The sequence below is a fragment of the Emydura macquarii genome, unplaced genomic scaffold, assembly GCF_026122565.2.
Source record: "Emydura macquarii macquarii isolate MOO-44397 ecotype Brisbane River unplaced genomic scaffold, CSIRO-AGI_Emac_v2 contig_1876, whole genome shotgun sequence".
In the NCBI taxonomy this organism is placed as follows: Eukaryota; Metazoa; Chordata; order Testudines; family Chelidae; genus Emydura; species Emydura macquarii.
In genome coordinates this window covers 5,329,024-5,350,796 of record NW_027132013.1, presented here as the reverse complement: position 1 = coordinate 5,350,796, position 21,773 = coordinate 5,329,024, and the positions used below count along the sequence as shown (strand labels likewise).

The 21,773-nt window shown below is 40.4% G+C and overlaps 1 protein-coding gene across 1 annotated transcript in view; it reads right to left on the bottom strand.

The window, feature by feature from the left end:
- Positions 1–19,230, bottom strand: part of EHF (ETS homologous factor) — a 36,937-nt gene extending 17,707 nt beyond the window's left edge. The window contains exon 1 of the mRNA XM_067558101.1: positions 19,176–19,230. The gene's annotated coding sequence lies outside the window, so the exon portion shown is untranslated. The remainder of the gene's footprint in view (positions 1–19,175) is intronic.
- Between the last annotated feature and the right edge of the window lie 2,543 nt (positions 19,231–21,773).

The following is a 21,773-nucleotide window of genomic DNA, read 5'->3' as shown; positions in this document are numbered from 1 at the left end:
GAGTTACTTAAAAATGCCACCCCCCCATTTTATTAAGGAGTCACACAGACTTTTTAAAAAAATTGAGTCTAGCCTGTAGCAGCTACACAAAACAGCCTCTTACATGTCTGCTTTAAACTTGTTGCGCAATGTTTCCTTTGTAATAATATATAAAAACATGCTATTCATTTGAATACGTGGTGAATGTAAGGAAATTCCTCACTGACATGTATTCTTAATATAGTACATTATATACTTTAGTCCTGAAGAGGCAAAGCATAAAAGTTTATTTTATAAACAAATGTATATTCTTTAATGGTTTGGAGGACTTTTAAGATAGCATGTTAACCATTTATAAAGGCAGCTGATTTATATTAAGTTAGTTAAATACTTGTAAAATATGGTCTGATTTGTTAATCTAAATTTTCTTCTGATTTCAGAGCCCCCTTATCTTTTAGCACTATAACTTTAAAAGTCACGTAGGCATGTGAATATGACTAAGTGGACTGCAGTTTTGCATTATAAATCATTGAAGCATGAAACAAAACATAGAAAGTACAGTACACTTCGCATTATCTCAACTATGGGTATATTGCACGAGATAATGACACCGAGGCTGGCCCAACTCCTATTGAAGTCAATGGCAAAACTCCAGTTTATTTTACTGGGAGAATGACAGGGTCCATTATTTTGTTAAAGGCGAGTTCATAGTAATAGCTCTTTCAGAAGCTAAGAAGAGGTCTCTTTGAAGTAATCACAGCTGAATATTATTTGGTGATGAATAATTTTCTGAGGACCACTTAGGTGTCTATTTTCCCCCGTTATCTTTATTAACTAGACCTTATTAGAAAATTTCCAAACAACACATATTAAAGGAGCAACAAGAACACATACATATATATATATATAATATAACATATATAATATTGCTGGCATTTAGTATTAAATGCCAAAACTTTAAGAAATGTAATATAGAGAACAATCCTACACTGATAGAAGGTGGTCTAAGGCCCTTACTTAGATGAATAAGGGGCTGCTGGATTGGACCCTGGATGATTTAATAATTGCTTTCCATTTGTTTCCTATGAATCTGCAATTCCATAACCATCCACAAGTCAGACTTCATCCTGCATAAAGGGAACCTTGTGTCTTCAACATCTGCAGGATTAGGATAGTATACTTCTAATATCGCAGCCCTGCCAAATAATGGAGTAAATTTTGTCTCGATTTATTCCCCATGCAGCCTCACTGAAGTCAAAAGATTTATGCAGTAAGTGAGGACAGATTTTTGCTCCAGGTTCTCAAGACACACCAATGCCAAGTTGTGTGCTACCCTGGGGCAGAGAATGTTATAAAGGGTTTTCTTTTAATTAAATTGACTCTAAAATAATTTGCCACCCATGCAATATTTAATCTTACATAATGAAAATCTGGAGTTTCTTTTAAGTACTGATTGATTTATGTAGGCTATACTGTGCATTCATTCGTCCATATGTTCACATATCCCTGAGAATATAGTGACGGAGTAACAAATTTGCATCATTCTGTGTCATCTTATTTTTAATTATTTATGAAAATATTTCATCATCATAAAATATTATATGAATGAAGTATTTGTCACATCAGACCTCATCACAGCACCAAATATTTTATTAGAGTTGGGGCAGGAGCACCAGAATGTGTGTGTAGATTATAAAATATGCAGATTGGCAAGAATTTTGCTTTTCAAATTAACCAAACCAATATATATTCCTTCTTAAAGCTACGTTTTCACAATAGCACCTGTACAAGGTTACTTCAAACAAAACAACTACATCACCTTTCTAACATTATCTGGGGGATACAATTATACATGGGAGAAAGCATTGGAGATAGGCTGGAGAGGTATGGGTTTGAATCCTAACCTAATCTAAACTCTCCCAATGTTCCTGGTATTTGGATTCAGAATATTGGTTTAACCCATAATAGGAGGATCAGGTGCAATGTAAGGGCCAAATCCTAAGGCCTGAGTTGGTCAGAAGTCAGGTTGACTTCAGAAAGTGTTTTCATTGAGTCCCAACTTCAGAACTTGGTGGTAAAGGAATTAGTTTGCTAAATTCTCCTTTTCTGTCTTGATCATATGACCACTCCAGGCTGATGTCTGTAATTTAGTATTAAACATTTATTGCCTGTCCATGGAGAAAATCCAGCATTTCAGAAAAACACATTTACAAAGCATAATTGAGTCTTGTAGAGCACACCGTATGCAAATTACTTCATTATACTACAGCTGTGCTCTGAAATGACTCTGGTCCCCATTTTCAGTTTTTGATCCAATGAGTCTGCAGATCTAGACAGTGAACTCTCCTCATGATTTTAGACCTGGATCTTTCATGTTTTGGTGTCACTGATAACGCTGAAAATCAATGCAATCGGGGGGAGAGAGAAGAACATGACAAAACTGAGCAAATTTCAAATTATTCTAATGTATGTGATGGTTCTGAAATCCATTTGTAGGGCTGGGAAACTTTCAAAGTTGAGATAAGTTAGGGGTTAACCATGGAATTTATGTGCAAACAATAAGTACCAGAGGGTATGGAGCCCTAAGGGAAGGAGGCACACAGCTTTCTGTTAGTTTAACCATGTGCCCTGTGCAAAAAAACCCAAGCAAAATAGTTTGAAACTATTAAACTAGGACTCTACCTGTAAGCTATTAATAGATTCTAGGACCAGAAGGGACCATTGTGATCATCTAGTCTGACCTCCTGACCTCCATAGAATTTCCCCCAACATATCTCCTAGAGCAGATCTTTTAGAAAAACATCCAATCTTGATTTAAAAGCTGTCGATGGAGAACCCACAAAGACCTTTGGTAAATTATTCCAATAGTTAATTACCCTCACTGTCAAAAATTTACACCTCATTTCCAGTCTGAATTTGTCTAGCTTCAATGTCAAGCCATTGGATCATGTTATATTTTTCTCTGCTAGATAGAAGAGCATTATTAAATGTTCGTTCTCCATGCAGGGACTTACCAACTATAATCAGATCTTAATTTTCTCTTTGTTAAACTAAATAGAATGAGCTCCTTGAGTCTAGCCCTATAAGGCATATTTTTTAATGATTAAAAACTAATTTTCATGACTCTTCTCTGAACCCTCTCCAATTTATCAACATCCTTCTTGAATTGTGAGCACCAGAACTGGATACAGCATTCCAGCAGCAGTCACACCAATACCAAGTACAGAGGTAAAATAACCTCTCTACTTCTACTTGAGAGTTCCCTGTTTATGAGTCCAAGGATTGCATTAGCTCTTTTGGCCACAATGAGCTCATGTTCAGATGAATATCCACCTCCAAATCTTTTTCATAGTCTCTGCTTCCCAGGATAGAGTGTCCCATCCAGTAAGTATGGCCTACATTCTTTGCTCCCAGTGGTATACATTTACATTTAGCCATATTAAATTGCATATTGTTTGCTCGCGCCCAGTTTACAAAGAAATCCAGATTACTCTGAATCAGTAACCTGTCCTCTTCGTTGTTTACCACTCCATCAATTTTTCTGTTATCTGCAAGTTTATCCGTGATGATTTTGTTTTCTTCCAGGTCATTGTTAAAGATGCTAAATAGTGGCCATCAACTAATCCCTGCAGAACCCCTCTGGGAGCCCACACAGCTCAATGACAATTCCCCATTTACAGTTAAATCAGATAGTCAGTTTTTAGTCCATTTAATGTGTGCCATGTTCATTTTATATTGTTCTAGTTTTTAAATCAGAATATCGCATGGGACCAAGTCAAACACCATACAGAAGTCTAAATATATTACATCAACACCAAACTTCTAAAAAAGATATCAAGATAGTTAAATCATACTAAACATACATAAACTTATGTTGATTTGCATTAATTACATTACTCTCCTTTAGTTCATTATTAGTTGAGTCCTGTGTCAGCTGCTCAATTATTTACTCAGGATCAATATCAAGCTAACAGTCCGATAATTACCTGGGTCATCTGGTGTATCCTTTTAAAAATTGGCACAATATTAGCTTTCTTCCAGAACTTCCTCAATGCTCCAAGAATCATTGAAAATAAAAATTAATGGTCAAACGAGCTCCTCAGCCAGCTCTTTCAAAACTCATGGAGTTATCTGGACCAGGTGATTAAAAATGTCTAACTTTAGTAGCTTCTGTCTAACATCCACCAGCTATACTAGTGAAATGGAAAGAATGTTATCATTATCATATGATGAGACTATCATCTGGCTTTTTCCAACTATAGAACAGAAATATTATTGGTCACATCTGCCTTTTCTGCATTATTACTGATAATTCTACTATTTCCATCTAGCAATGAACCAAAACCATTGTCAGGATTCTTTTTGTCCCTAATATATTGAAAAAACTCCTTATTGTCCTTAGCTCCGCTGGCCATAGATTTATCCTTGTGACCCTTGGCTTCCCTTATCAATTTTTTACAGTTCTTAACTTTTGATAGTAATTAATGTAAATCAGATTCCCCTTTCTTCTATTTGCTATATTTTTGTTTAATTATTTACAACCACCTTCACTTCCCCTCTAAACCTGGTCGGTTTTTTAATGAGCACAATCTTCTTCCTCAGTTGTGGGACTGTGGCTTTTTGGGTATCTAGTAAGGTGGTCTTAAATGATTCCCAATTATCATTCACATTTTTCTGTTTAAATTCTTCCTCCCAGCTGATTTGGCTCATAATTGTTTTCAGCTTTGTGAAATTGGCCGTATTAAAGAAGCAAGTATATCTATTACTAGTCTGGACTTTATTCTGCTTGCACATTATAAGTGTGATCAAATCGTGATCACTTGTACCCAACCTACCATTAACTTTTAGTTCTATGATCAGTTCCTCTTTGTCAGTTATGACCATGTTGAATACAGAATTCCCCAGTGTTGGTTGCAACACTTTTTGAGTTAGGAAATTGTCATCTATAATGTTCAGAAATTTCAAGCTATGCAAAGAATAACAGTGGCTTCCAGCTGAGACAAGCTCAGTGCAGCTTTTCCTGGCTTGGCCAAAAGGAGTCATTTGAGAGAGCTTTGGGATCTTTCCCCATTTTTTCCCTTTTACTGTCATGGCTGAACTGCAAGTATAGGTTTCACATGGAACTATGTGTTATATATGCAATAAAGTACCCGCAGAGGTGAGAGGGCAATTTGGCAGTTCAGTCCAGCACTTAAACCTAAATATAACTTAAATAGCATCTGCAAATAATTGTCACTACATAAAAGAGAGACTGAATTTTGCAAACTGTCTCTCAGAGTCAGGATATGGACTACATGACCAAGTGGGTCTGGTTTTCAAAACATCAGAAGCCGAACATCACACACAGAAAAGCAAGAAGGCCTGGATTACACATATGGGTACTGTATTTACATTAACACATCGGGTATTTGGGCATTCAAATGACTAATTAGGAGTTTTCATGCAAGCGTCTATTTTACATGTGCATTTACAGTAACTGCATGCACAAACTAGGTGTATAATTTTGAGTGCATGTTTGTGTGTGACCCTGAGCTGCTGCTTCCCTGGTAATTCAGTCTCAATAGGTTTTTCCAGTTTAATCCCTATAATTCCCAGCGCTTCCTGAGTTCTTATCCTAGCCCCTGCACAACCTTGCTTCCAAGGTTCTTTGAGATCCTTGGATGAAAGATGACATTGAAGTGCAAAATACTATTACTGATGTAACATATTCAGTGCAATGATGTTTATGTATTGATTACATCCCAAGTGACCTTACCCTTATACAAAACATATTTTATCAAATCATAATTCTGAGTGTAATGTTCAAGGAATTATTGTTGACGCTGGACCAAATTTATTAAAACAGCCTCTAAAACTACACTATCATGTGGTGACTGGACCCCACTGCCTCTTGAAGGGGCCAGTGCAACCTGTTGTGCAGTAGGATTTAAGGGAAAGCACGTAGGCCTTACAAAGGAGCAATGGTGGCAGGTGTTGACACTGCAGGAAGTAAGAAGGTTCCTGCAGGGCCCTGAGTCGGTGGGGAAAACGTACCAGTGGAGAAGGCCTGTAGAGATGGCCAAACTCCAGACAAGAGGTGCAGGGAAAGCAAGAAGACAGACCTTCAGGGCGAAAGGGCTGTGCTCCGCTTGGGACTGGTGCAGAAGAGTGTTGGAACGCTGAAGGGAAGACAGACCCTTGGCGTGGCGCTGTACCCAGCTTGGAACGGAGATGAAGACTTTGCAAGTCTGAGTTTTCTTTTGAAAGACTTTTGTGCAGGACTTAATAAATTGAATGTGTAGACTTTTTAAGGGGCCCTGAGTGAAGGGGAAACTGAGGCAGGCCTCACCAGAGCCAGGCTTGGACAGCAGGATGGGCACGCTCTTGGACATGCACCCACAGTTTGTTGTATAGGAGCATTTCTTGTGCAGCATTTTCTTGCCCATATTTATGTGCGCAACTGAATGCAGCAATTTGATTGTCAGACATTTAACTATCTCTTTGGTGTATACAGTTGCAGTCTGTATGCACAAAACCAAGTTTGTGTGTGCAACAAAAGCAGTGGGTGTTTTCAAAAGCTATGTTGGGACCTCTTTGAACATTTAGCCTTAGTTGTGTTGTGTAGGCGGAAGGGTTACAGTGTTTTTGTTTTTAGTTTCATGTGTGTTTAAGCTTACATGCCTGTATAAATTTAAGACAAATCTCCACATGACTAGAAAGGCAGCATTAAGTATGTTTACATTGTAACAGATAGGATTGCTATAAACACAAGCAACATATTAATAATAAAAAGTCCCACTGAGTTTAAAGACCCGACTCTTGTGATGTGGTATGGGGCAACTTCTCTAAGCCTAGATGGTTGTTTCAACAAATCCAGGTGGACTCCAAAATCTTGCATGTGTGTTTTAACTAAGATGAGACTGAGTGGGAAAGTTAGGATCCAGGTCCACTTCCTCTCTGTTCTAAGATTTTGGTTTGGGTAACGATGTAATTTGAAGACAAAACCATAGTTCAGTCTCCTTTTTCTGAGACAGCATGAGTTTCACTTTAAGAGAGCAAGGGAAAAATTACTTGATTATTTGCTCATGGTCCAATATGCTAATTTTCCTCTATCCCCTTTTCACAATCCATACACTTCCTATGAACTGGCCTCAAAGCTCAAGATGTTAGTTAGTGTAGTTAGAGAGAATTTAAACAGGTCTTCCACCTAAATCAGAAGAAAATACAAGCACTGCCCTTGACAGGGATCTCTCAGAGTATATATGTATCTGACTGCAGGCTATCGCCCTAAACCTCCAAAGACAAGTGAGGATTGGCAATATTACAGTGTTTATTTCTACAGTTCTCCATCAAATAATCAAAGATTTTGGCAGATAGAATAGAGTTCCGCAATGTGCTTCATAGCAAAGGTCCAGTATTTAGGATCTACATATCTCTGTCATCCTCCTCCCATTTCTATAGCTTTCTAATACCATTGTCATTTGTCCCACATTTGAAAGGGCCAATGTCCTCTACTGGAGAAAGTTGTGTATACAGGAGCACTAGGTATCAAGAGAACTTGTCCTTTTCTTTCAGATGGAGTACTACTAGAGCTAATCAGGAAATGAATTTATTTTTTGTGAAAAACGTCAATGCATTTTTTTTTTCATTTTCATCTTAATTTTTTCTTCATGTTTTCCCCCAAATGGGTACTTTTTGTGAAAACTTCCATTTTGTTTATAAAAAAAAAAACTCTGAAAAAAAACCCAAACATTCCGATGGCAAAATTTTTACCATCTCTAGAGGGGCAGGGAAAAGTAACCGGAGTTAGAAAGCAGGACTTTCGTTGCCACATATGGCTATCATGTTGTCTCAGGATAAAATTGATAACAGTTTAGGTCAACTGTGTCCCCAGACTTTTTAGAAGTAGTTTCACCCAAATGCATCAATCTGGTCTTAATGATATGGACTCTTAGGATATACAAGAGGGGACACCATTTCCCCCTCACCATGTTCCTTTTGCCTCCTTCTCGCATTGCATCTGCCTACCTCTCAGATCTATCTGGAATATCCTCCCTCCTTCTGTGAACTTAGACGCTTTTCTCCTCTCCTTCAAACCCCTCCTGAACAGCTCTCTTCCTTTCACTTACCCTTCTGCCACTGATTTACACTCAGATTCTCCCTGTGGCTACTCCCTTGCAAACATAATACAAAAATGAGCAAAAAAATCCCCAAAACCACCCTAGAAGCACAACAGATCACGTCTAATCAGACAGGAAAAAAAAGCTAACAAATTTACAATCATGTTCTAAATCTTCTCTTCTTTCCTCTAGTTATATCTTTCTGCCTCTGATTTTGATGACTGTCATTGTATTGTCTGTTTAAAGTGTAAGTCCCTTCGGGAAAGAGGTTTGTCTTATTTCTCTATTGCTAAAGCATCCTGCACTGCTACTGAGTTACTAACAAATACCAAAGATGATTACGTATTATTATTCCTGGACGGTACCCTACTGGAGCAAAGGAACAAGAGAGACATGGTAGCCAAATTGTGACAACTTCTCGCACAGTTTGGTCTCTGGTCTGCTCCTAGGGCAGCAAAGCTGCACACCGCCCCTTACTCTGGGCTTCTGGTGCTACCACGTCCTAGCTCAGAATTATTTTTGTTGATGGGAAGAATCTTATTCATCATGTAAAAAGATGTTTTAATATCAGAGCTTCACACGCTCCCAAATTTTGGGAAGCAGGTCAAATGTTGAAAATAGCTCATAGGTTTATACTAGGCACAGGTAAAACTCTGGATCCCTGAAATTTCTGTCTTACAAATCTGGGTCTAGCTCTATAACTTGATTTGACACATATTGATATGATTTGTTTATTTACATACTGGTAGCAACTAGGGCTTCAACTCGGTCAGGCTCTCATTGTGCGAAGCACTGTACAAACAGATAGTAAATGACAGTCCCTGCCCCAAAGACCTTACTGTCTAAAAGACTAGATGCAACAGTTGGGTGAAACAAACCCGTGGGCGGGGAAATGGAGGATCAGAAAGGATGTGATTGTAGGATGTTTTTGCATAGACTAGCTGTGAGCACAATTCTCAAGTGTGGTAAGTCAGTCAGAAACCACTGATCACAGCTCACCCCCTGCCTTTTCACTGTCCGATCACAGTTGTCTGCCAGCATTACAGCAGAGGTGAGTTAGCAGGAGGTGGCATAAACACGTGGCATTAGGGATTTTGACAGTGGGGAACATACTCTGACCAGTTTATAGAACTATCTATTAACCTGCAATTCTCAGCCCTCACCAGAAACTTTCTAAGGGCCAGATTGTATTCAGAGGTGCTACCGGCTCACAGCCTGGCCTCAATCACATTCCCTTCTCCCTGCCAGTCTCCTGTGGGGTACTGGCCACTCAACAGAAAGCAGTGTGTTGCTGGGTATAGTGTATAGGAACAGGGTAGTATTCCTTTAAATAGCCTGAGAGCATTCTAATGGTACTCATGTTCTAGAAGCTGCCAGAAACCAGTCAGAGCAGTAATATGTATGTAGAACCCGGCTCTGCCTCTGTAGTTTTTTCCAGTGCATAGAGCAAAAGACACAAAGCAGAAAGATGGCAGAAGCATAGTCCGGGCATCCCACCTCCTGGCTGCAAGGAAGTGTGTGCTTCCCTCTCTCCCGGGTGTGCAACAGCAACTGCACTCACCCAGCCTCCCAGAGCAACAATGTCTTTGGTGCTCCCCAGCGGCAGTGCAGCCCTGTATATGCTCAGTGCAGGTTTGGAGCTTAACACCACAAGAGAGCTCATGTACACCCCTGCATCAGCCAAGCTCAGCCAGAAACAAATTCACCAAGGCTCATTGAAGTGTCTGGCTCTGTGGTTCCTTCTGAGGTTAAGGAAAGGGGGACCAGCGAGCAACAGCAGCTCCCTACCTCCTGCAAAAAAGCAGTGGACAGTTTCCCCTCTGTCCTGGCCCTGGCTTTGGGGAACAGTGCTCTCTCACAACACCCTCCCCTCCCCCACTGCCGCCACTGGTGCTGTGAGAGCTCCCCATCCTGTTTCCACTTATTTCACCACTGGCTGCATTAAGCAATACAATGAAGGGTTTATGTGACAGAGGGCTAGGAGAGGTTATTAAGGTAAAACCCACCATAAATAGAGCCGTTAATTCAGTTGCTGGCATGGCTTTCTGTTATCTTCTCTATACCTCCCAGAGGGTATTAGCCCTACCCTTTCGTTTGAGTTGGCAGCAGAGTTATTTTTTTGCACCTGCTGCTCTACTCCGATAACACCACAGGTCAGCTTTGATTTGTTGGAATATAAACAAAAGAGCAAAGTAAGGCATCTGCCTCAACAGCCTGGGCCGGTTTGACGATAGAGCTTTCCCTATTAGTTTTCATATAAATGTATGCTTTCGGTTCTGGCATGAACTCCCTGCTGCTTCATAATAAGCCTTAGCTACAGAATAGCCCAGCTTCAAGAGAAGGAGTGCCATAATCAGATATTTGGCACTGTACTTTTCCATCAGCCAAAACCCATGAAAAGTCAAATGAGCCAAAATGGGCTTAAAAGTGACGAGAAAAGGAAACTGGTTGAGCCTGTGCCCTTTTCTTGCTTCTTTATGGGTGATAAAGACCTGAAATGTTAGAGGATTTGCTTTCAAAAGAAAGGGCTCTTTACTTCTTGCTTCTTACATTGGAAAACCAGCCTAGGATTCTCAAAGTAGCCCAAGGGAATTAGACAACCAATTTCCCTTGAAATTCACTGTCATTTGGACGCCTAAATCCTTTAGGTTCCTTTTGAAAAAAATCTAACCCTCAGGTCCCATCTGCTCCGAAAGATTCTACGATGACTGGAGAACTAGTGAATCAATGGCATCCCAAGAGCATGGACATTGAGCTATTAAGAGAGAAGTGACCATTTAGAATAATATTCCATAACCATGGGAAGGACTTTACCACGGAAGGGAGCGATCATTAGTTCCATATTGCAAATGGCAAAGCTGAAGCCCACAGATAAAGTGCCTTGCTTAAAGTTACACAGAAGCTCAGTGGCAGAGCTAACAGAGCTCAGATCTCGTGGTTCCCGTTCCAGTGCCTTATCTAACTGCACTAAATTGACTGTTTGGAGGGGAGTTAGGAAGATTAACTGAAATCACACAGGAGGCAGGGATGGAATGTTCTCTACACAAGAGACCAGTTCAGACTGGCCTTCACACCATTCCACCCCTCAAAGCCATCATCTGCCTAGCATGGCACTGAATGATAACACAGTCAACCAATCAAACCCATGCTAAAAGTATGGTATCGTCAGAACAAGCTGCCATTGACCTATCAATGATCCTGAAAACAGGCAGCCCTTATCTAGAAAATTCTGAGAGCTGATTTACTTTCACTCTGCTGTCACACTTATAGTGATACCTGTTTGCCAACATGAGGTGTTCAAATAAAATGTCATCTGGAGTGATACCATAGTAAAGCCATGCATTGCAAAAATAGGCATGATGAGTATATAAATCCTTTACACCTCGGAAGCTGGGTCCAGAACCCTGGTCTTGCAGCACCAAAGTACAGCACCCTGCCACTTAAAGGAGAATTCCTGTTGGCCCTGGTAGCGGTAGGAGTTCCCATATCCATTCTTTCCCTAGAGCGCAATGAATCACTCACTCATACATACCAGTGCAGCACATTGCAATATAACTCACTAAGCACTTTTAAGGGGCCTCATAAAGAATGATTCAGGTTGTCAGATTAAAACAGAATGGTACTCTAAAAACCATGAAGAATTGCCGTTTAAAAAACAAAGCAAGAACCATCATACAGGAGTTAAAGTTGGGGGGGAGCCTGGGGAGTGGCAGTAATCAGGCCTCAGAAGGATTTACCTGGTTGTGTGCTTTTTGACTACCATCCAAAACAATTTAATAACTTGAGGTTTTAAAGGAGGAGGATGTACAGTAGAAGTTTTTGCCAATTCATTAATGGCATTTCAGGTCAAGCCCCCCCACTGTCCCCAAGCTACAAGTCACTAAGTTAAGGAATGGCATCTGTCTTCAATCTGGACATCCTGGTTTTGGTCAATGTTTCATGATAAATCATTTTTCTAGAGACCAGTTTCTTGGCATACCAATGAGGCTCCTTCACAGCCTTTCCAATCTATTGTTCAATTGCAGAAAGATATCCTTTGTTAATACATCACAGAGATACAATACACTGACTCCTTTCATTCTGTTGTGTAATAATAATGATGTGTTTTGGTAAAAATCATTAAGAAAATTTGGAAGGGATAATTATATTGCGTGCCTAGTCACTGATTTTCTAACCACAACATCTTGGCCAATTTTATATGGTTTTGTTAAATAGGAAAATAATTATACAGTGGCATAAATTAGTCACTACTGAATGTCAAGTGCAGAGAAACATAGGGCAGTATCTAAAAACAGAAAATGATTATTTTTGTTGTTCTCACTCTAAAAGAGAACTTTGCAAATAGGTTATGAATCTTTACAAACATTTCTAAATTCAGTGACCTTTTCTGGTTGCATTGGAGTTGACTATTATAGCAAAAAACCGCAGGAATGATCATACAGCACTGTCTATCCTCTGGATAGTGGGAGGGGATTTTCCATTTCTATTATGGATTGTTGCATGGTAATACCATTTTACTGCCCTGGGTAATCTTGATTTGAATAATGTTATTAATAGTGATTGCATGGGTCCTCTATAGTATGTTATTCCAATGGTTCACCTACTGGCGCCTGCACAGTCCATTGCACTGGGCCATCACAAAAACTCAGTGTTTTTCATCTGGAATGTGGGGGAATTTGGTTGGGAGTTCATGATGTCATCTCTTTCTCATGGAATGACTCAGAACGTGAAAAAGTTGGAGAACCACTGGGTTATTCTATTTACTAATTAACCCTATTGTTGCAAATTGTTTCCTGTTCATTTATAGGGGTAGACTTAACAGTAATTACAAGTCCAAATTCCCCCACAGTTTTAAAGAGACAAGGTAGATGATGTAATATCTTTTATTGGACCAACTTCATTGGTGAAAGATACAAGCCTTTGACTTAACCCAGAGCTCTTCTTCGGGGACTATCATGGCTATACCACCACTGCAAGCCAAAGTTTTAGGGCATACAGATAATTGAATCTGGTACAGGGCTCATCCCTAATAGGGCTCAATTCAACTCCCATAAAGTATATTGAAGGACTCCCATTGACTTCAAGGGACGTTGAATTTGTCCTTAGCCAATTCCCTTTCTTAATTTTTGACCTTTTTACTTCTTCTTGTCCCTGTGCCTCTACCACCAAAATTATTTCTTTAATAAAGCTTCATAGGCATTCATGTACTTATCAGTAGAGCTGTGCAAATAACTTATTTTTTGGTTCATTGGCCATTCTGGAAATCAAAACAAAAATTGGTGAACCAAAAGTTTTTAAAAATTGTTTCTGGTTGAACAAAGCATTTAGTTTCATTTTCCAATTTCAAATAAGTTTTTAGTTTTTTTTCCAATTAAATTGAAATACATTTCAAAACAATCACTTGAAAAGAAAAGAAAAAAAAAAAAATCAAAATATTCTGTTCTGACATTTTGGAAATGAAATGCTTCAATTTTTTTTTATTTCTTTTTTCTTTAAACCCAAACAATTTGGCAAATTAAAACATGAATTCACAGTGTTCTGGCCTACCCAAAGCTGCATTTTGGGACAAAAATGTTCGGCTGAAAAATTTCTCCCAGCTCTAGTTATAACAGCTCCCCTCATTGACACCTTGCTCAGTAAGTCTTCAAACAATTAATAGGAAGTGGATCAGGTCCTCACTATATGTAAGCTGCTGTGTCAGTGCACAGGCTTAACTCGAAGACAAGAAGAGGAGCATACTTTTGGTGTTATTGCTTTTTTGAGAGTTCTTAAGTTCCAGGATCACTGAGCAGTTGAAACTATTGGGCTTTGCCACTGGTGCTATTGGCCTTCTACTCTGTTAACAGTAGATTTACCAATTATACTGCACTGTCTTTAAAATTAGTAAGAACATCCAATACATTTTTGTCCAAAATTTCTGTTATGGGGCCCAAATTTAATTTTACTGCAGTATTGCAAGCTGCACAGGCATTAAAGTCACTAACATTTCATTTTAGCACCAAGTACGTCTTCACATAATATGACCAAACATTTTCAGCAAACCATTTTAAAAATTCATGATTGAAAATTCTGCCTGTGTGATCCCTTTCCTTATATGCTCTTCTCACTAACAACTGAAAACTTCATCCTCAGCTGTATGAAGCATGAAGACCAGTTGAACAATGCAAGATCTGAGGGAATCACAGTGTTATCAGAAATACATTGGCCAATGGTCAGTTGTTTAATCACACAACAGTCTTGGCACATTGACCAATATTAAGTCAGAGTTGTGTTCTGTGTCATCCACCTTCCAAATCAAGGTACATTAGAGTGCATGTAGCATTGTGTGTTAACCAGCATGAGTCAAAAAGACCACATTCCAGTTAAATTTCTTCAGAAGCTCAATTACCAATTAGATCTGTCTGAGCTCCTAAACATCACTATTGTGGCCCTTCAGGCCCCTTTTTATCTCTATCCGAAGTTACTTCTGGGGGAATTCTGTGCCACTGCACACACATAGAATTCATGTCCCCCTACAGATTTCTTTTTTTCATTCTGCCAGAGAAGCGCTGCAGTTATGCCTTGCACCCACCAGGGGCTGCTGTGGCACCAGAACAGAGGACAGCCGTCTCACTGGCTATAGCAACCAGCAGCTGATAGAGAGGAGAAGCTGTGTTCCTCTCAGCGCCCTGCCCAAAGGGCCAGGTGAGGAGGCACGAGATATGAGGGGGACAGACAGCGTGGGGTACATGGGGCTGCTGGGGGAGGGTCACAGTCTGGGGTTCAGAAGGGCTAGTGGGTGGGACAGACTGGGATGGGGACTGAATGGGAGTGGGGTTTCAGGGCCACATGGGGATGAGGGAGAAGGAGGAGTGGGGGCACATGGGGAAAGGGGTAGGAGTGACAGTGAGGGTGCGGGGGCATATGGGGATGGGGGGGTGCAGAGCCACAGGAAAAAGAGGATGGGGTGGCTGAGTGGGGGTGCAGGGCTACATGGGGAAGTGGAGGATGAGTGCAGGGACACATGGGGATGGAGGAGGTGGGGTGGCTGAGTGGGGGTGTATTGGCAGATGTGCCTGATTGAAAGTGAGAGGCTAGGGGTCAACCACGGTCTGCATGGAGGAGGTTCCCCAACACTCCCTCCCCCCCAAAAAAACTGGGCCATACTTCTCCCACCCAAACTCAACAACCCTACAGGTTCACACCTACGCTGTTTCCCAGCAATTACTTCCCTCTCCTTCAGCTCCTCCATTACCCTTGACTCCACTAAGCCTTTGCTTCTGAGGGGTGCAGGACATTTTTTTCTGTATTGCAGCTTAAATGAATTACTCAAAGTTCAGCATTAATACGGCTAGTAAGGAATCTATTTGTCAAAAAACATTTCCTGATTCTCTTTTGTTGTCTGTATTGTTACAGACATACTTGCTGAGAGGCATTTTGCAATAAATTACCAAAATAATTGAAACTGGCATGATTATATTGTGTTATTTTGACAAATAAAATATGCAGAATTTTAAAATATTGTGTGCAGAATTTTTAGTCGCTGAATTTTTAATTTTTTGGTGCAGAATTCTCCCAGAAATACTGATGTGCAGTACCATATCTCTATCGTATGAACATCAGAGAGGGAAAAGAGTCAAGCAATACTTATGAATAACTATATGTACTGCACAATGATCAGAATCAGCAGAAAAGGTGAATGCACCAATGTAATTTGCAGTAAGTGGGAGACATGCTTGAGTAATGACTAAAAGATGTGGCTCTTGATTTGGTCTGGATATTTTAATAGGGAGAGCATGAGGGTGCGTAAGGAATGTAAACTCAAGATCTGAGTTGGAAGAGTTTCCATGGTCAAACTCAAATATGTGCATAGGATGTGTGCCGTGTTAATACCTCCACTCTCTTGAAAGAGTTCCTTCAGATAGTGCCATTAGTCCCCTGCTTTGAGCTTAACTCTTTGCTGCTCACTTTTGCATCATAAGCATGATTTTAGAGAAAAAACTAATTTGTTTTATGATCTTCCTTTTGTGTCCTCATAGTTTTGACTGTATTGTTTGAAGTAGGATAGGATAACACTCAGTAGCTAACAATTCTGCCTGGACAGGAGATAGAAAAGCTCTGCCACTTTAAGTAATCCATTCTCTCTCATTTCTGTTAAGCTATGATTTTGGATGTTTTGTTTATCTCAAAATCCTCTTCCTATATGTTAACGTGAGTATTCATTGGGAATGAAAGCAGCTGAAAAAAGTTGTACAGTAGCAGAATGATAGAGTTGAATTTGTCCTCACACAGTTCTCCACTAATTCCTATATCATGGGCCTGGTCTACACTGACTGGGAAATTCAGTGGCAGTAGACAGGAACGTAGCTTGCGTAGCTCCCATCAATTTTCTAACTTCTACTTACTGTGGTGTCTTCACTTCACTGTGCTGACGGGAAATGTGCTCCCATCTGTGCAGTGTTACTCTTTTTCCGGGGGTGGATTTATTAAATCAACTTCCGGATTGATTGAGTGGGTCTTCACTTCCACTCAATCGATCCCGAAGAATTGAACTGATGGCAGCGAATTTGCCGCCATCAATGAAGGCATACCCTAATTATTGGTCCATAACAGCCTAAGAGCTGCTATACTAGGTCAGGCCATAGTCCATCTTCCCCAGTACCTTGTTTGACAGTGACCCAGACCAGAGTTTTAGGGTGAGTGTACAAAACATGGCAATTACGGAGAGATCAACTCATCTTCCACTCCTGGCTTCTGGCTTCAGTTTTAGGATCTCCCTGAGCATGGGGTTGCATCCCAACCATCTTGGCTAGTAGACATCAATGGACCTATTCTCTATAAACTTATCCAGTTCTTTTTTGAATCCAGTTTTACTTGTGGCCTTACAACATCTCATAACCATGAGTTCCACAGCTTAGTTGTATGAAAAAGTACTTCCTCTTGTTTTACTAAACCTGATTCCTATTAATTTTGTCAGGTGACACCTGTTTTTTTATTGTGTGAAAAGGTAAACACTTCTCTATAAACTTATTCCACACCATTCATGATATAAACCTCTATCATATCTCCCTTAGCCATCTCTTTTCTAAGCTGAACAGTCCTAATCTTTTTAGTCTCTTTGTATGAGAACATTTCCATACCCTTGATCATCTTTGCTGCCCTTCTCTGAATCTTTTTTCAGTTCCACTATATCCTTTTTGAGGTGAGGTGACCAGAACTGGATACACAATTTTATTTTCACTCAAAAACTCAGTGACAAGAAAATAACTGATGTTATGGTGATACTGAGTCCTACTGTGATGACACCAGATTCTTCCTTCACAGTGGTAAACAATTATTCCAGTTCTATTACAAGATCCCACGCCAACTGGAATAAATACAAACTCATGTCACTCAATAACTAGCTTTGAAGTGCTACTTCTCTCTCAAAGCTTTCTAACACTGAAGAGGGCTGAGTCACAACTGGCTGATTTGTCACGATGTCCCAGTGTGGGAAAAACAAAGGATTAGTCTGCTCTGCTACAGCCTATTGAAACTCTATGCTGAAATTGACATTTTATGGTGAGATTTGTTGCTGAACATCTTTGTCATATTTGTCTAAAGACTTTAATTACAACTGTTTTCTTTGGCTGCCAGACATTTTAAACAGGTCTTTTCTATAGTCCAAGTCTAGTAACTATAAAATGCCAAATTTACATCAGAAAACTGGCTTAAACTACTACCAGCAAATTTACCAATGAAACAGCACTCAGACCAGATCCATTATGCCACTAGGACTATTCACAAATTAAAAGAAATATTGCTAGAAGATCGGCACATTCAAGACAGGCACAAAAGCAAGAACAATAATTTTTAAGTAAACTAGTTTTACTTTATAGTTGGATATGGGATAGCACCTATCATTATGAACTGGTTTCTGTTCTCCAAAGCCCATGAACAAAATGAAGAAGCTGGATGCACTTTAAACTTCGATAGAAAGACAACGTGATATGTCTTTTTTTTAGGTAAAATAATTCAAACATACGGTATAGACACAAGCAAATATTATATCCAGGAGGTCCACAAATAATATTTTAAATCTCTCAAGCAGTGAAATACTAGTAAATGTATTACTGCTACTGTACACTTCCAGTGTCATTTCCTGATCAGTCCTGCTGTAAAAATCAGTGCAATCTCTCCTATTAAAATATTACAACAGACTTTAGTAAACACCATACTGTTATTTGCAATGGGCTAAATCTTAAAGAACTTACTCTCTCTTTATTCAAATAAAACTACCATTAAAGTCAATGCAAAATTCCCAGAGCCAAATTCTTAAAGCCTTTACTGAGATTTTATTCAGTCAGTATTCATGAAGAATATGCATTGACTTCAGTGAAGAGTTTTAATTAGAAAGGGGCTAAGGTTTTCAAGATCTAGCCCCAACTGAAACCAGTGGGAGTTTTAGTTGAGCAAGGATTGAGCAAAAAGTGAGTGAGGACTTGATGATGATGATGCTGCTAAAAAAAAAAAATCTTAATCATCATCACCACCACCATTACTACTACAAAAACAGGAAGACCATTTTAACACTCCATGCCAATTTCATACTCCGTGTTAAAGGATCTGCTTCTACCACCCTTGCTCACATTGAGTGGTACTTTAATAAATACGTAGCCCCATTGATTTGACTGCAGTTACTCAGGGGAGTAAATTACTACTTAATGCCAGTAAAGGTGATGATAATCTTTTGGGGATCTAATTGTAAGTACATTATTATAAAAACCATCCTCATAAAACTAAGGGGCAGATGCTGACCACCTTACTCACAGTGAATCTAGTACTTTACTCCCATTGAAATTATTCAAAGTTAGTAAGGGTGGCTGATCTGTCCGTAAGAAAATGCAAATAGAAGGAGCAATCTTAAACAGAAGCAAGTCAGGACGTAGGTTCAAAACAGGAGAGTAAAAGTGTTTATTATTTTAATGCTCAAAAGCTTTTGATTAAAATAGATTAGTTGCAGTTTCAAAGTAGAGAAAACAGGGCTGAGTGTTTGGGTGTTCAATGGGTGCATTTCCAGTGCACACTTCTGCACTCTTATCCTCAGTGGCTTTAGTTTAAAAGGAAATTTAAACTTACCTCATTTAGCTGCTGATTTTGAAGGGGAAATCCTGTAGCTGAGGCAAGGAGAAGGCTGTCTAGAGAATGGCAGGTGTTAAGTAAATACAAGTGGTACGTTAGCACTTCAAAAGCCTCACAGGAGTGATGATAAATGAATGTGATATTAATTTTAAAACATCTTGCAGAACATTTAGTCAGCCAATGGGGGAATTCCTTAGATCACTTCCTGTTCTTTTGATTGGGTCTGAAGCATTAACAAACAAAAAAAAAAAAAAAAGAGAAAGAAAGATTGCAAACATTTGCATACAGCCGACTCACACCTTAATGCTCAACAAAACAGGTCTAACCAGGTTACACATGTCTCAAGAATAAAAAAGAAACCTGTCAATGGAGGTATTGATTGTTCTGTAGTTTAACTTTTTTTTTTTTTTTGGACAAAAGCTTATTTCAGATAGGCAGCTTATAATTAGAACAAGGAGAAGTGAAAAGAAAGAATGTTCAGAGATTAGGACACTTAAAATTAGCCTGGAAATAACACTAGAAAATGTACTGTGGGGAACAGTCGTACACTGGCAGGGAGATAGCCTGAGGTATTGGATCATCCAGTCTAAATTCTCCCCTCTTATACCTGTGGGCTCCCATTGAACTTAATAGGGCTGCACAAGTGTGAGGCAGAACTGAGTCCAATCCATCTTCACCTCGAACTTCTGTAAATATCTGAGTGAAGGAAAACATCATGAGAATAAGCTATCTTCTGGGACAAGGGTGTACTCCCATGTGTGGGGAGACAAGGGGTGGTGAACATGCACGTGTATTTGCAAGAGGGCAAAGGTGGGACAAGGAGGCTTAGGGCTGAGCATTGCAGCGTCAAATTTGTAGGTGCCACTGGAATTCACAACCCCAAGTTAGGTGCCAAGGCTCACTGTCCAATGCATGGGGAAAATTAGGCCTAAAGTAGGGATTCACTAAAGCCAGCACCCTGAACAGGGAGCTGCCTAAGCTGGCCGATGGTAAATGCTGAGGAGAGGGATGGAGCCTAAGTCCCACCTTCAGAGGGAATTAAGTACCTAACTCTGGGTCAAAGGTAGCCTTTCCCCTACACTTGGAATTAACAGCCGTGAACCCTCTCCTAGAGTTAGGCACCTAAACCGGTCATCCCTTTTTCAAGAAAAGCCAAGGAGGCAGCGCCTCCTCTTTGTCCAAATCCCAGTGGTTAGAGCCCAGGATGGGGGAGACTTGGAATCAAATCCCCACTCTACCTGGCATAAAGCAGGGACTTCAACACAGCTGTCCTAACTCCCAGCTGAGCGCCTTAACTACTGGGCTAGGATATATTCGGGGGTGGGTGCCTCTTCATCTCTCTTGTTGAAGCTTTTCTACTTTGTACAAAACACCCCCACCCCAGCAGCTATGTTTCGTGAAGGTAGGGTATGTCCATAGTGCGGCTGGGAGCAAGCCTCCAAGCCCGGATAGACAGACTTACACTAGCTCGGCGTGAACTAGCACCCTAAACATCCCAGTTGTGGACATTGTGGCTCCGACAGAGACTTGGGCTAGCAGCAACCTGAGCTCAGACCCAAGCTTGAGTGGGCTTGAGAGCCCAAGCTGCTGCCCAACCTGCAACAGCCACACTGCTATTTTGAGCACACTGCAATACATTAGTGCAAACAGTTTCTTCGTTCTGGCGAGTTATCAAAGGGCAGTAGTAGATACCTGTTATGAGGAGGGGCGAGACTAGCCTGTATGCTTCTCCCGCAGGGACTACTGCTAATGGTGGGAAGGTGTCTCAGCCCTATACCAGAAGTTTGCCCACTTCCACATGGGTGACAAAAGGAGGCATAATGGAGTCAGAGTGGTAGTAAGAAGAGAGTTGAAAAAAAAAATGGTGACTGAACTAAGTGGCTGTCTGACTCCAAGTTAAGGAGTGTGCTCTGTTTGTGGTATCAGCATATGCACCTCAACAAGGATGCAGCAAAGAGGAGAGTTTCTGCCAAGACTTGCAGGTGCTAGAGGACACAGCAACACCACAGGGCAAAGGCTGCTGTTGGGGTTGTTTGACATGAATGAACACACAGACAAGAGAAGAAAGGGGTATGAAATATGCTTTTCAGCCTAGACACCAGGAATGAGGAAGGGAAAGTGTTAATAGAGGTGTGTGTTGCCCACCAATGGGTGATAGCCAATACATGGTTCCAAAAGCTTAATAGCAGGAGAGCTAGGCCCAGCCAACCCTGCTTACAGAATGAGCTCCGCCTGAGTAGACGCAGGTGATTCCAGTATAAAAGTAGCAGGAAGCTGCAGGGAACTGGGGAAGTTCAGGAAACTGTGGCTACACCGGCAGATAGTAAAAAGGCTCCTGTAGAGCCTGAATCCACAGGGGAAGGCACAAGCAGAGAAGCCAGTGGAGAGGCTACAAGGGAGATGTTGGGTAAGAAAAACAGGATCCTATATAGGAGAGGCTGTGCCCAGCAGAAATTGGGTTGAGGACAATGTGAATTTGTGTTCTATTTTGAAAGACTTTGGGTTAGTTTGTATTAACAGGAGAGAGACACTGAAATGAGGTTAGGGTCTGGATGGCCAGTGGACATGAGGACTGGATAAATTGGCCCCTAAGTA